General features: G+C 36.8%; 1 long non-coding RNA gene across 1 annotated transcript in view; it reads right to left on the reverse strand.

Annotated features, from left to right (window-relative positions):
* The window catches only part of LOC113968078, a 53,245-nt gene that overhangs the window by 16,034 nt on the left and 21,427 nt on the right, over nt 1-15,784 (reverse strand). The window contains exons 3-6 of the long non-coding RNA XR_003534367.1: nt 14,617-14,693; nt 12,282-12,347; nt 3,796-3,865; nt 291-416 (exon numbers count right to left, since the gene is read on the reverse strand). This is a non-coding gene — a long non-coding RNA (uncharacterized LOC113968078). The remainder of the gene's footprint in view (nt 1-290; nt 417-3,795; nt 3,866-12,281; nt 12,348-14,616; nt 14,694-15,784) is intronic.

Here is a 15,784-nt window from a genome sequence, read left to right on the forward strand (position 1 = left end):
AATTATCATTGTTATTTCTCTGTCAGCTTTTAGTGAAATACTTATGGATGTGATATTATTGTATCTGCTCTCTATTCTGTTCGTGGGAAGGTTTGATTTAGTTAGCAAGGAAGTTTGGTCCAGCTGAAAAAATGCATTTCAGCCTCTGTATCAGAGCTTTGTAAACCTGGATTAGGTCAATCTTCAAATGGCTGATAGTTGGGAAAAACAGTTATCTCCTCATTAAGACATATTACAATGAGGTTGTTCAAATAAAATACTTCTGTGACAAAAATGCCCAAGGTACTTACATTGAGAAAAGAGTCAGCAAATCACTGTTCTCTGATACAAGTTTGCTGCAGGGCACTCTGGAACCTCACTCGGTTTGTGGAATTTAAGGGCACTGGTGGAATTCCCAGATTCCATACACCACATTCCTAAAATGTTGATAAAGACCGAGTTTCAGTTACTTACACGAAATTTTTAAAGGTCATCAAAATAAAGCTGCAAGTTAAAACTCATCACAATGCAGCATTATTTTTACAGTAATCTCTATTTTCCAGGTATTTATAAAGCTGAGTTGTTCAGCCCATTTCCTGTTATGAAGAAATTCTTCCTAATTTTGAGGTATGGATAGTGGCATCATTCATAAAGAGGCAGAGAATAAAATGACTTAAGGTAACTATTCCAATATATAACTTTTAGGGGTTTATAGGAATCGATTTCATGTTCTACTTACAAGCTATATTGAAGAATATTACGTTTGTAAAAGAAATACTTGACCAAAATCATCTTCCACTGTACTTCTCTCTTCCCCCTTCCCCAGTCATACTGAAGCCTTTTCTCTCTTTTACCCTGGAGTGTAAAAAGACCCCGTTCCTGGGGAAGTATCCAGTCCAGCTCTCATCGGGGAGTTGGGAATGTTCAAAATATTCAAAAATATATTTCAAAATCGAGGCGTGCAAAATCAGAAGTAAAATAATCTCGTATATGAAAATATGTTTTGTGCTGACTGTATGTAGATAATTGAAAACACACATGGGTCTATTACAGTAACATATGTTAAATCTCATATCTTCAGATATTAAATCCTGAGTATTGAACCTGAATGTCAAAATAAATGTAAGGTACTACATTTATGTATTTTTGGCTATGTAAATATTCCTAAATATTACATTATGCCTTCATTTTACTTTATTTTTTGAAAGAAAACCAATTTTACTTGCTTGTGGAACTTCAGCATTGATAAACAATTTCTCTTTGAAGCTATATAAAAAGTCATAAACTTGACTTTTATTGCATTTTTATAGAGCTCTTGTCAATATTCCAGAGTTTGTCTTTTGGTCGGTCTTCTACTGTGAGAACTTTTGTGTCAGAGAACACACAGTCCACGTCACAGCAAGACTTTCAATTATATTTACTTTAAATAAAACTGTTTTCCTGTTTCAGGTGATAGAGTTTTGTGATTATTTTTAAAAATCTGTTCCTTACATCTAATATTTAAAATAGTTTCATCTTATCTGGCATTATTCCTAGTTTGTAAGCCTGTGTTCATTGCTTTCCATATCCATGGGTGGTATTCACTACACAGAGCCAAAGTCTTGCTGTAAGTACAGAGGTGGCTTTGGCTCCAAAATCTAAATCATAAGTCTAAATAACATTGTAGAAGTAGTTTTTATTTATGATATATAAATGTAATATCCTTCCCTGTGCAAAGTGCGCTTTTGCAAGCAGATCTGTAATCGGAATTGAATAATTCAATTGGTGGAACTCCACAGAGGAATGGAGCTGCCTGGATACAATGCTGTGTAGAACTGAGGATTTTTAATTCTTTTTACTCAGCAGAAAATAAATATATTTGGCTATTGTTTTGCAATGTTTATGGGAAAATTAAAATACCTAAATTTTTTCATAATCCTTTTTTTGCTTATTGCTTTTCTTATGGGTAAAATATTCTATTCTGTTATTCAAAGCTGTGTTGAAAGCAGAGATAATTCATGTCCATACAAATGTCAGGATTATGTATATGAGTTTTAAGTATTCACACTGAGTATAATTCTGATATGAGTAGAAAACATAGAATATTTTTCCAATACAAACTATAGATTTTTGAAGGACTATATAATCCTCACAAATGTTCTAGGGCCCACTTTTCTCTGGGGTAGGTACCCTCTCTTACATACACTGGTTACAGGAATAAATGCTAATAAATGAGGCATCTTTAGCTAATAATAGCAAAGATATAATTTATAGTACTAATGGAATTTACTGTATGTACTGCTATGGATTATACTTTCCCACTGTATAATCTGTTTTATTTCAACTGTAACTCAAGGATGGCAAAGGAAGGTCTGAATAAACATGAATTGGAGATGTTGCAACTGAGCACAGGAGTGTAATGATGGGAAATTTTTCCTACAAATGATCTCTTTGCAAAAAGCTTTAAACGTCTGATTTCCTCCAGAGAACTCAATCCAAACCCCTGATGTTATTAGAATGAGTGTGGCCCTTACACCATCATTCCCTGTGACTGATTTGTGCCATACCAAGATTGCACAGGAGGGAGTTTGCTCTGACCCCACCTATGCAGTTCCCACAAAGGTCACCACTGAAACTTCTTCCCTCAGTGCCTGCCAGGGATTTCTGCACTGTGGAGGCTGAGGAAGCTGATGGCATGACTTTTAAAGAAGCCAACAGCATCATCAGTTATATACAATGATTACATTTTTGCCTGCTGATGTTCATCCATTCTTAAAAGGGAATGAAAACATTATGAAAAGACGGGAGTTACACCGAACCAGCAGTGTTTTACTTCTCTCATACTTGGGAATCAGATTACAATTAAACAGCAATGATGGTTGGCTTTTGTATTTTCATTTTCCCTTCCAGTAAGATAGAGCACTAAAAAAAAGGAAGAAGAGAGAAGGACAGAGGTGGCAAGGCATCCAAATATGACCAAGATTGTTTATGTCAATGAGCTTGGCAAAGGGATTAGCATGTTTATGTGACTGTCTCATGGAGCTGGTTTGCAATGCTCCCTTACCCACTACATCCTTCCTTGCTCATATTTCAAAGGTCTTTGTTTCAGGATTCCAAACATACAAATCAAAAGTCAAATTATTAACTCAGCAGTGGAAATTGAAGCTGACTGACTCTGTCAAGTCAATGTTTACTATTAGAAATAAGTTTAAATTTCATGTCATCACCCAAATCTTGCACCCATTAGCTTTGAGTGCTGACTGTGTCACTGTGCTGTGACATGTGTTTGTGTGTTTGGGTTTAAGTGATTGGGAAGAGCTATTTCCCAATATCAAGCAAATGACTAAAAATTTTTTAAGGATAACTCAGCCATTGAACATAAAAGACCCTCCCATTTCATGTTACAATTCTCATCTTTACTGTGTCTCAGGAATGCTCTGATTCATCCCAATGGAACACTTCATGTACTATATTTCCATCATGATACCAACAATTTGCCAAAACGGCAATTTCTCTCCACACCAAGTATTGCTCACTCTTAAATCAATGTATACTGTCTGCTTCCATCCCTGCTCTGTCTCAATTATTATTTTGTGTAAGATAAGAAAATCCCATTTTTACCACTGGAGAGCCAGGCTGCTTAGGTCACAAGATTCTCTTGGCTTAATCCTTGAGTATGAATCATGAACTTGCCCTAATAAGTCCCGGCATTCTTCAGATGATCAAGAGAGCTTACCAAGGCTTCCAGAGCTTTCCACATTAATTATCACCATGTTTAAAGTATCAAAAGCAGTAGCTGATTAAGAATTATTAAGACTATAAGTTGTTTATTTTTACTTTTCCTTTCCGTCCTCTATTTCTCATTCTCATGTGCCTTGATGTTGTGAATGGCAATAATACAACTCAGCTAATAGAAAACAACATATTAAAAAGATTATGAAAAATATAAAAGTAGACTGAAAATTATCAATGTGAAAAACTGGAAGCAAATTTGCCTGCTTTCTACATTACATGGATATAAATTAAGCTATAAATAATGTCCGTGATTTCAGTTCAGAAAGAGCTTTTTTCTCATGTTTAATATGAGAAAGTTGTAAGAGAACCAGACTAAGAGTAAGCCTCTACTCTGCAAACTTAGAACCTCTGCAAAAGTACACACTGCTAAGAAGTCATCATAAATGCCATGTGATTAAATGAGTATTCTGTTAGAAATAAATAAGATAAAGACCTTAGAAAGAAAAAAAGAAATTATTTTTTAACACTTGAAAGTGGAAAGAGAATATTCATTCTGGATTTAGAGTACAGAAAATTGCTGGAATAAGTCTGGATTCTTCTGAGTACTTTAAAACTGGAAATGTGGGCACGGGAAAGATTTTATATTCATGCCCCAAATATAGATACTAAACCTAGCAGAAGTTAAACAAGAATGAGTAATTATTACCCCATTAAGTTTAGCTACCAAAAATATTTTTGCATTTTTACCAGCATTAACACATCTAAATAAAGATTGAGTAAATTCCTCAAAGACTATTTTAAGTGTGGCACAGCACAACAGGATAAAAGTGTATTTTATATTTGGAAAATTGAGTTCTGTACTTAACTGGCAGTTAATTAACCATGTGTATGTGTGGGTCCATTACACGACACACCCAAGGCATAGTCAAAATCATTGGGGAACTTTTGTGGAGACAACAAATATTTTTACAATAATAGTGATTAAGCCTGAAAATAAAAGCAAAAAGCCCTGAAAGGAAATCAAAAGTGAGTCAAACTCACTGGTGGTTACTTTCATACTTCTCATCCAAAGTGAGTCAAAATCACCAGGCGTTACTCTCACATTCATCATCATATAAACTGTACTATAAGAATGCAGTCAAGAGGAAAAGAAGAAACAAGATGAAAGGAGAAAATCGAAGACACAGCTTTCATATTATTTCCAAAGCTGACAAATTTGAGAAGAATACTACTAAAAGTGGTATTAAATAGGAAATCCCTTTTTGAGCACTCCAAAGAATGAAATCTCAAAGAGAACTAAAACCAGTGGAATAACAAATCCTTTGAAATCAAATTCAGGTACTGTATTGAGATATTGAGATATTTACAAATTTAAAAAATACACAAAATATCATAAAGGTTCAGTACAGCCCTTTTTTGAGGCATGATTTAGTGACACATTTGAGCAAGTGAGTAGGTGAACATGAGTCTTGCTTCCAAGGACTTGCATAATTTCGCACCCAAGTTCAGGAAGTGACTCTAAGTAGTACCAACCTGATTCAATAAACTATTTGAAGACACAGGTGCTGAGCATTGAATTTAATATTTCCTATGTACTTTATCAGATAAACAGAATCTTTCTCTGGAGTGAAGGTGTCTCTGCAGACATAGAAACATTCTCTAGTTCTATTGTTTTTCTGACAGTACTGTATACAGAAATTGTGCAGAAAATCTAGCATGTATGGGTAGAGAATGATGCCATCCCAGTTTTAAAAACCCATTATTTGTTAGAGATAAGCTCAAGCCACTTAAGTGAGAGCTAGACATAGATAAGCAACACTTTTGGAAAAAACTTTAATGTATCCTTTCCAGACTTGCTGAAAAACACTGAAAAGTCTCATAAAATCATGCAAAAATTTAAACTAAAATTTTAGGCTACTGCTGTGAAGAATGTTTAGAGAAGAAGTATAAAATTCTCCAGAAGCTATACTGTTTGATTGTTAACTCTTTTTGTCCTGTTCCTCATTGCCTCTGAAAATATTTTGTTCTGTTTTTATGGAAGGGTACAAATGTCCTTTTCAGCCTCTTTCACAATTTATATAAGAAAAAACCCCAACTCTAAAGCCCTGCATTCAACAAAACACAGCATAACATCTTAACCAAATAAAGCATTGCCCTACATTCTGATTTGCAGACCTCAAAATAGAAATTAAATGTTTTACTTCAGCAACGTGGCAAATTTACTTTCTAAGACAAAAAAACTTCAAAAAAGTTACCTTATCTGGGTACTCCTTCCAACCTGACACTGGAAACTGTAGAACGAGACATTGTGCCCAGAAGTGATGATGTACATGATGTGAATTAGTGGGGGTCACATTCAGTTACTGTCTTACAATGGCATAAATAAGAGAAAAAGATGACAGAAAAGAAACTATTTCCAATGTTGTTTTTCCTTTTGGATGAACTGAGTTTGCACAGAGTTACAAAAATGAACTGAAATTTTAAGGCCGGAGTACAGGCATAGCATGCTCCTAAGAAGAATCTGTCTGTTTATGTCTTCCATATGGTGTACAAACACAAAAATAATGATGTATCTGAGCAAAAATACAACTTTTTATCTATGAAAAGCAAATTATTATTAAAACTCTTTTCAGATAGCTTTAAAAGGAACGATGATAAAAATAAAGGCAAGAATATAGCAAAAGTGTGATGATTTTGAGTGCTAGACAGGCATACAAATAATTTCCTAAAACTTCTATCAGATATTATTAAGCACATTTTTACCCAGAGAGCTCCATCAGGATTCTAGTGCAGATTGTTAATTAATTCTTCATATTCTCTATGTATGACTACAATAAAGTATTAAAACCCTAGCAATCTGAATTGCAAAATTTGGAAAATTATGCTCTTCTGTCAAGTGAAGATACACAGGACTTACATCATCGTTCTCCTCAGTCAGCAGTTACTTCTGTTGTTTGTTTTGTTTAGTCTCTCAAAGGGACAAGGGAAGGAGAACAATATATTTTCTCTGAAAATACTGCTATTAATATATTATATCTACTTCCAAGTATTAAATTCAACTTAGTGTATGCAGTGATCAATAGAAATGAACTTCCTGGGGCACTCAATAAGGCAGCAAGGCTGCAGTGATTAAACACCAACATAAGTCACAAGTACTGTTGGCTGTTCTCTCTCTTTCTACCCTGAGGGTTTTCTCTTGCCTCATGTACCAGTAGTTTTACATGAGAAGCCCAACAGATTTTTTTTCTTATGCATTTAATACATTTTAATATATAAGTTCAGCAATGATAATTATATCAGTTTAACATTCTACACTTCTCCAAGCTGTGCATGGTCTTCATTTAGCTCCCTTATTTATTATGAGATAATGCATATGTATATGCACAGGATTCTTACCACATCCCACCACTGTTTATGAATTCAAAAAGCAACTGAGTTTATTCTTTCTTCAGAACAAAGAATGGAGCATGTTATTTTTATGTACCACTAGAAAAAAACTGATAAAGAGGAAATGAAGCAGGGAAAGAGAAAAACAAAGTAAGAAATGAAATCCAAGTTTCTAATGCAGCAATGTAATGCCAAGAAACAGCTCCAGAGAAACTGAGTAACTGCCAGCTTTTCTACCTGTTGCCAAGAAAACGTTGCTGTGTTCACTGATCCTGTAATTAAACTGAGTATGTTCTGAAACAACTTCTGAATTGTGCCATCTCCTGTGAAGGGGGAGGGAGCTTCATTCCTATAATACACCAATAGAAAGATGCTTCTTCTCTAAAAACTAGGTAGAAGGGCGAGCTTGGTTTAATCATGTACACACATTCTTTAAAGAAAGAAAAATTAACATTGGGAAGGAGAAATCTTATTGCCTACAGACCTTTGGAGGGAAGCACAGAACTATAATTTGCATAATTCAAAATATTAATGTGAAGGGCAAAAAGTTTTCATAGCTATCCTTTAATGTCCTGTAAAAACAGCAGTCTCACTGCCTCCTGTTCTTTTATCAACATTTTTTAAAAGAGAGTTATTAATTGTAGTGTCTTGTAGTAATTTCTAGCTAGGATTTTTAAGTCATTACAATTATCCATGCTAGGCAATATGTTTGTAGATAAGTCTGTCAATAAACCAGATCACACCAGTACACTTCTGCCACAATTTGTCTTGTTCAGCCCAATGTTGTTTAACCAAGATTTCCTGAAGGCTGACTGTATTCTCTTCACCTCCACTGTAGTCCTCTGGGGTCTTCTGCTAACTGTTTATTTTACTTTACACAGCTTTTCTCCATTCCTCCTTTCACATCTGATGTGTTAAAGAAATGTTGGCTTTTCCTGGCTGACTCATCCCTTGCTCTGTGGCTGGCTGTGCTGGGCAGGACAGACCCTCTCAGGCATCAGTCACGCACAATCCCACAACAACTGGGCTTGGAAGGGACCTCTGGAGATCATGTAGCCCAAGTCCCCTGCTGAAACAGGTCCACCTGGAGCAGATAGCACAGGATCACAGCTTTATTGCATCAAGAAATGTCTGGATCACCTACTAAACGTGTGAGAAAGCCCTTGCTTCCGAGACAGTTCCAAATATTCAGCAGAGGAAATTTGGAATCCCAATGGAGGACACCTGAGTTTCCCCTTAACTCCATAGCTCCTTTACTCTTTCTCTGTGATCCTAAGTACACTCCTACCGAACCATTCCAAGTAAAAACATCCCTGTAAAGTCTCACTGCTTCTCTGAACTGCCTTCAGCTCACCCTCAGATTCAGAGCTCAACAAATCAATGCAGTCCAACTTCCTTGAAAGGTCCTTCACATTCCTGGACACTTTGCCACACTCAGTGTGAGCTCTGCTGTTTAAATGACACCTCATGTAACTTTAAGCCACTTTACTGAACTTTCATTTTAAAGATACAACGTTTGTGGAACTAAGAGCTACTGTAAGTAAGAGCAGCTTTAATGCAATTTTTGTAATATGAGAGGGAATTTAATTTGTCTCTGTATCTAAATGATCAAATATGAAACATGTTTTGGTTTGGTCATTAGTTTCTTCAATCTTTTTCTTATTACCTATAATTAAGAAACCAAACATTTTATTTGGTATGAAGCAGCCCAGAAAATAGCAGTAAAAAATGTCTGCTTGTAAATTAAACTCATTCTCTAATTGCTTTGCTGTAATTTACTAAAATTATCTCTTGTATGCCACCACTTAGACTAATTCTACAAAGAGTCCAGGGAAAAAATAAACAGAGTTTAGAGTAATAATATTAATGATTATCAAGCTCCACTATTTCCAGTTTTACTGTTCATTGTTGTTAACTGCTCAACAGTGACTGGAAAATGATCATTAGGGAGGAAGACCTCAGAAAGCTGATTGAGGAGAGCATGTGTATGCTTGGTAGTCAAAATGTAAAAAACAAAAAAAATTAAAAAAAGTGTTACAGACAATCCCCAAAGATGACCAGTCAGCATGTCCCAGTGTGCTTGCTGTTCATGACCAATGCTCATGTCAGTCGTTCACTGACTCTGTTCATGTCAGTGAAGCAAAATGTACTCTGTTAAGCATTACACTTCCAATCATACCCAAAACTGATCCCATGGACTAAGGGTCTGTCAGCTGCAGATCTGGCCAAACACAGTTTTTCATTCTTGTGCTGGACAGAAGTTTATCTACTGGCACAGCATAGCCAGAGCTGAGAACATTCCGCTAGTGACACACTTTTGTCACAATCCTTCACACCTGTTCATTGCTGTAGCTCTGGGACAGAAGGGACTTGAGGGGAAATACAGCTGTTGCATTTGTGTGGGGATAAGCTGAGAAGCCTTTTGTGCCAGAGGTATCCTATACCTGTCAAGAGCACCTCACTGAGATCACATCAGCTCCAGCCGTGGAGTGATTCCAAGCCACAAAGAGAGCTACTTCCAGAGGCAACTCAGACTTTAGGAAGGCTGAGCCCTGAAAAGTTACTCACTCTGAAAGTAACTTTCTGACGATGACACAGGACCTTAAGATGACTGCACTCAAAATGTACAAACCAGCACCTAAAGCACGTGGGACGAGACGCGGTCTGTGAATCACTGAATGAAGGGGTGTTAACAGAAGAACATTTCCTCCTTAGTGCTATGGAAGTATTTTTCAACTTTACATAAAGATTCTTTTCTTGTTCTCACATGCAAGAAATGCTCAGAGTTGAGGACTCCAGAAGACCTCATCTGTGTTGTTCTCAGTAGGTTTTCCTTTGATCCTCTTCCCCCGTGCAGCGATGTCAGGACGTGCGGGCTGACAGGTTCACTCTGGAGCGAATAGCTGAGCAGAGCTGACACCCACACTCCATTTGGAGGTGGTGAGTTGCTTTGTTTTTATTCTGTTTTGGCTTGTTTAGTTGATGAGTAACAGATCAGAGTTGTTCAGCAGACAGAGAACTCTGCTCCTGATCTACCTCCAAAACAAACTCAGAAGCAAAGCCAGGTCACTTAGTTTGCTGCTTGGTTCTGTCCTGCTCTCTATTGGTGGTGATATCAGCACCATCCACTGCCTTCAGTGGACATGAATACGCCCAGGTGGCACATTAACCATCATTGCTTCTATTCCTGACATCAACTAATTAATTCTTGCACTTCTAAGCCAAGCTTTGCTGTTCTGACAGTTGAGCAGAGAATGAGCAGTTAGCTGTTGGTGCTGATTCATTATCACCTGTTGTTTCTCAAGCTGTCAGCAGTGACTCCATATGCAGCTCTTTACGTTTTCACTGCTGAGCATTCTCCACTTGCTATGGACCAAGTGGAAAAAGGTTTCCATAGTGCTGTGTCTCATGACCTAATCAACTACTTTTGTGTGCAAACTGGGAGCTCCTCTCTGTCTCATGATTCTTCAGTAATTACATTTTAACATTCAATTCTAGCATTCAAGACACCAAAACAGAAAAAATATATGTACAAGACCCCTCTGTAAAGTCCCACCAAGTCGACCATAATTTTTGAGTACTTTTCAACCACCCCTAAATCTACAGCAAGAGTAACACAAAAGACTATGCATAAACTTCCTGCAAGGAAGGCCAGAAGGCAGGTGCAGAGTTGTACTGTACCTGTTCAAAGGAGACCGCATTCCATAAATATTGTGTTTTCAGCAGCCCTTGCAGTTGTCATCAGGAGAGCTAATAAAGCTGGCTAGGGGGAACAGCTCAGCCTCTTTGAGCTTGTTACAGCACTCTCATCCTACATTTCTGCCCCTTTCCCCACGCTCTCCCCGACAAAAGGAATCCCAGCACACTGGCAGGGATGTGTATGAGAAGCCACCTCTTTCTCAGAGGCGACGTGGTACCAGTAAGAAGCATCTCGTGTGAGATGTGACATCTCACAACTTGCACAAGGTTCTTAATCGCATAATTTGGAGGGGGAAATTCAATCTGGCATACAGCCCTTAATGTATGACCTAGATTGCATTTCCCCAGATAGTTTATAAGAATGTTGAGACATTTTTCAAAAGCCTTATTAAAATTAAAATATACAGCTGCCTACCCCTCATTCAGAAGAGCTGCTCCCCTGTTGTAGAGGGAAATCAGACTTGCTTACCATGGTTTGCTGTTCACAAATCCATCCTGTTACTCACCTCCTGCTTAACTTCTGGATGACTGCAAATTATTTTTCTTAGTTTATTCTACAATTTTTTATTTTTATACTTAGTGAAAGAGAAGTGAGTTGGATCTCTGAATAAAAGTAATATTTGCAGTTAAGTCACAGGAAAGTTCACCCGTCCTTTGCAGTTTGTAACAGTAAAAGACATTTAATTTGATTAAGTGCTTTTAAAATGGATTTGTTTCTCCATTTTTCTTCTTGACCTTATATTGTCTTTAACATGCATGACTACCCTTTACAGCTCCATCAGATTAATTTCTGTAGCAGCTTTGTGTTCCACTGTCTCCTTCCTTTTTGACCATCCTCCACAATATTCAAGTTCTTATTATCCTATCACTAACCATGTTAAAATCTTCCATGTTATTAAAAAATGTGTTATTAATGGCATTATTATTAAAAATTTGCTGTTCCTATTGCTAATCCTCAAAATATTTAAAGAAAGAAAATACAATCAATTCCTGCCTAAAATCCATTACAATAACATTGTCGCATGATTTATGAAAACTGTTATTTATATTCCAATGGATAGAAGCAAAACCTTTATAGCTGCACATGACTTTAAAAAAAAAAAAAGAAATAAAACCTTGAGCTTTTTATACCAAGGCATATTTTGATAATTCAAAAATAAATGGATTTCAGACAAGCTCTGCAACAGGTGAAACTGTCTTTTTTAGAGCAGTAGGGACATTAAATCATCTTTCTGTGAGGTAGGTTGCATGCTTGCCATTGTTTTATTAGTCTTATGGGTTAAAATTAATTGCCTGTTGCAGAGAATTTTAGATTTCTTTTTAACTTCAATCTACAAGCTATTGAAACTAAAAGTGTTTTTTTTCTCTATGGATGTTTATTTTATGTATTACCACACAGGCCATTTGGAACATAACAGTAAGAAGTGCTTTTTATATACTCAGAAGCATTAGTTTATAAGAACAGATTTGACACACAGTGTATAGGTTAGTTCAGTACTTACTTAACCACATCGGTTGCGAAATGCTGAACTCAAACCAGCTTACACAGGATTTGTTTTAATTTATCTCTGTTGGAAGAAATCAAACATATAATTTAATCCAAATTCCAACGGCCTGCTCTGATTTTTACAAGTACATGCCATCTAAAATGTGCTAATAATGCCAAAAAATGAAACACTGAATGTTCTTCTATTTATTCTCCGTGTATCATTTTCTCATTTTGGTAATCAGTCTCTAAAGTGATGGCAATTGAAAGAATCCCAAACATAAGTTTTTGAAAGTTATTCCTTAATACAGACCTTGAACACCTTTGTGGTGTGGGGTTTCTTTGTATCTAAATGAAAAAAAAAATTGTCATGACTTTTTTTTTTAATGTCCCACTACAACTGCCTTTTTCATACTAAAGATTGAGACAGAAAGCTGTGTTTTTCTCCCTAGATCTCCTGCTAAATATGACAAATGCATTTCATCTGTGTAGAAAGATGAATATGCTTCAGTTATGAGACAGTAATATTGGCACACATTTTTTTTTGGACCTGAATTGTAAGGGATTAACTATTACATTTATAAAGATTTCTGGACTGTTACAGTAAACACTTCTTTGCTCAATGCATTTAGATGACAATTTACTAAGTCAATCTGCAGGGTCATTCAATTACATTTTTAGAGTGAATTACAGAAACAAGGATGTGGAATTCTTTCTGGACAGTGCAAAAGAAAAGGTCTTTTTTTTTTAGTTGCTACCACACAAGCCTATTTCATGTGGGCTTTCTAAAGAGGACTCTGCCTTCAGAAAATACTCACTGGAAGACTTTCTCAGTGCTTTCTATCGGTGTAAGAAAACAACAAGAAGCAGCATTTCTATCATGATTCGGGGGGTTAATTTTCTGTAGATATGCAAAAAATACTGTTTCTCTAAATCTGCACTGTCTGTACAATCTGGGGAAAGAGATGGAAGGCAGAAAAGCTGCTTCCTGGAAGTGACTACTCGAGGGGAAAAAAAAAAAGGTGCCCTTTCACTGGGTGGGGACTGACTCTTGAGGGCCTCTTGAGTAACTAACTGAGACTAAATAGCCAATTTTTTAAAAGGTGGGGTGAGAACATTGCTAGAGAAGAGATAAAAACTCTCTCTTGAGCAAGGATCAGAAGAACAGGCTCTGGTCACAGAAATTACCAGGGAACTGGTCCATCAGAGATGGATGTTTGGATACGCACAACTCATAGCTCTGAAATTAATGTGGTTTGTTTTTTTTTTTAATTGGAAATTCCCTAAAATTAATCCTTCAGAACTACAGACAGCTGCATACCAAATGTAAGCCTACAGGCAGTAGGCCAATTTGTATTGTGTAGCACATATGCAGCACTGAAGACTATCATGGCAACAACATTGCTACTACAGAAACTTTTTGTAAGCCTAATGGTAGCAAAAAAAATTATTTTAAACTAATTTACTCTTCAAGTTTGCAGCTAAATGTAGATTTCACCTGAATGTGTGTAAGTTAATCTCACTTCACCTCCCTCCAACAGCCACATGAAGGATGCACCTTGTCTTACCAAAAAAATTGCTGCAAAGGTTCGACTCACATTCTTCACAAGTCAGAAATGTTCCTTGACATTAAAACCTTTTCCCTAGGAGTACACACATGAAGTGCCTGTGATATATACACACCACAGTACAACTGTGATTTTAAATGCACACATGCATATAAATAAAAGGAGCCAAAAGTATTGGTAACAATAATACCATGTTTCCACAGTGCAAAGCTTGGGTCCAGAAGTTTAGAAATCTCACATTACTCCTCATATTGAGGCTGTACAACATTCAAATGGCACTGCTCATCATTGCAGCCACATTTTCAGTCTCATTTGGTCTGCTGCCTTAAAACTCTGCATGGTCTGAAAGAGCAAATTTCACAACCTGAGTGAGTTTCTTTAAGAATGGCACTTCCTTTCTAGTGTTTTAGAGCTTTAGGACTACTGTAGTTTGGTTTTAAATCACAAAGCTAAAAGTGTCTCAAATATTCAATGTCATTATTTTATCAATAAAACTTATCAAAGTCTATATGCCAGGAAGTCAGCAAATCTGCTCTTAATCACAGTATACCTGTGAAGCCTTAGGTGTTACTCTGGAAATTACATTCCTGTGTGACAATGATGCTATTTTAACCTGCAACCTCCTTCTGAAGGTGCCGCTGGACTGATTCAGGAAAATAAATCTAGTTATTTTTATATGTGCACTAAAAGGTACCCAGCTATCCTAATGTTGTCCAGCGTATCCATTTAAACCAGTTCCTTTTCACCTTTCAGATAACACAGCCAGTTCCCTATTGATATCACCTTCCTGCTTTTGCAAACTTCTGACACCTTTTTCTTTGCTGTTCTCTTTTCTTCTCAACAAGAGCAGCTCCTTCATTCTGTGTGATAAAAGGAGAATGCTGTGACTAACATAGTGCGTAAGTTTAACAACATCTTCAAAAATACCAGTTTCAAGGACTTTTATATGTTAATTTGATAATAAATTCATTTTTATGAATATTGCACATGTTCAAGGACAAATAAGATTTCTAATAAAGATGGGGGATTGAACTCCATGATGTGAAAATTGCTATCAACAGGAGGAATGACAACTGGCCATCATTAGACACTGTAGAGGCAACAGAGGGGCAGGTAGCAGGTCTCTGTCCAGAGAGAGATGCCCTTGAAACACAGAAAGCCACAAAATAATAATAGGACAGGTAAATAAACAGGGCAGATAAAGAGGGTTGTGGGAGAAGAGCAAGATTTCCCTCATTGTATTTAGCAGAGCATTTATTTCAAAGTAGCCTGGATATGTCAGGGGCATAAGAGCTGAGATCATGTAGTGCTTCAGTCCTGGAAGCCTTCTGAACCCAAATGCTTCATTTCCTCCTGAACCAGGTGGGTCAGTTCAGACACCACTATGTGCCTAAGAGCAGGATGAGCTATAGGGCACAGATCAGCCTGGGGAGCAGCTCATGGCTCTGAAATTTCCTAGTGCCAAGCAAGTGCCTGGGAATCACCTTGCTAAATTCATAAGGGTGGAAAACTCTTCCCGCTGCTCTGAGCGATCAAGATAGAAAAATGTGTCAAAAATCATCCTTTTATATGCAAATACCAGTTTGCTGAAAATGTAAGATAACAAGAGCATACAGTGATTCACAATGGCTCCAGGAGTTCTTTGGATTACTGGGAGGAACTTTCAGCTCTGCTTTTTTAAGCACAAGTCAGTATTTCTCAGTGAGCATTCCTGATTAGAGTCATGGCTTCATTTTATTTTTTTACTTTCTTGACCTTTTCTATCTGGGACAACATATTTGTGTTTTGTGAGCTTCCAAGGATGAAAGTTTTCTTTCTTTCTTTCTTTCTCCCAATTCTTGTGCGAGTAGGACAAATTCTTTGGGGATGAATAGAAGCTATTTGGCCTACAAAACTTGTCCTTTTTTGGTTCTATCTTTCTCCCATGATGTCATGCAGTTATTTTTCTGAA

This window comes from Neopelma chrysocephalum, unplaced genomic scaffold (genome assembly GCF_003984885.1).
Source record: "Neopelma chrysocephalum unplaced genomic scaffold, ASM398488v2 Primary Assembly neopelma1_65c, whole genome shotgun sequence".
In the NCBI taxonomy this organism is placed as follows: Eukaryota; Metazoa; Chordata; class Aves; order Passeriformes; family Pipridae; genus Neopelma; species Neopelma chrysocephalum.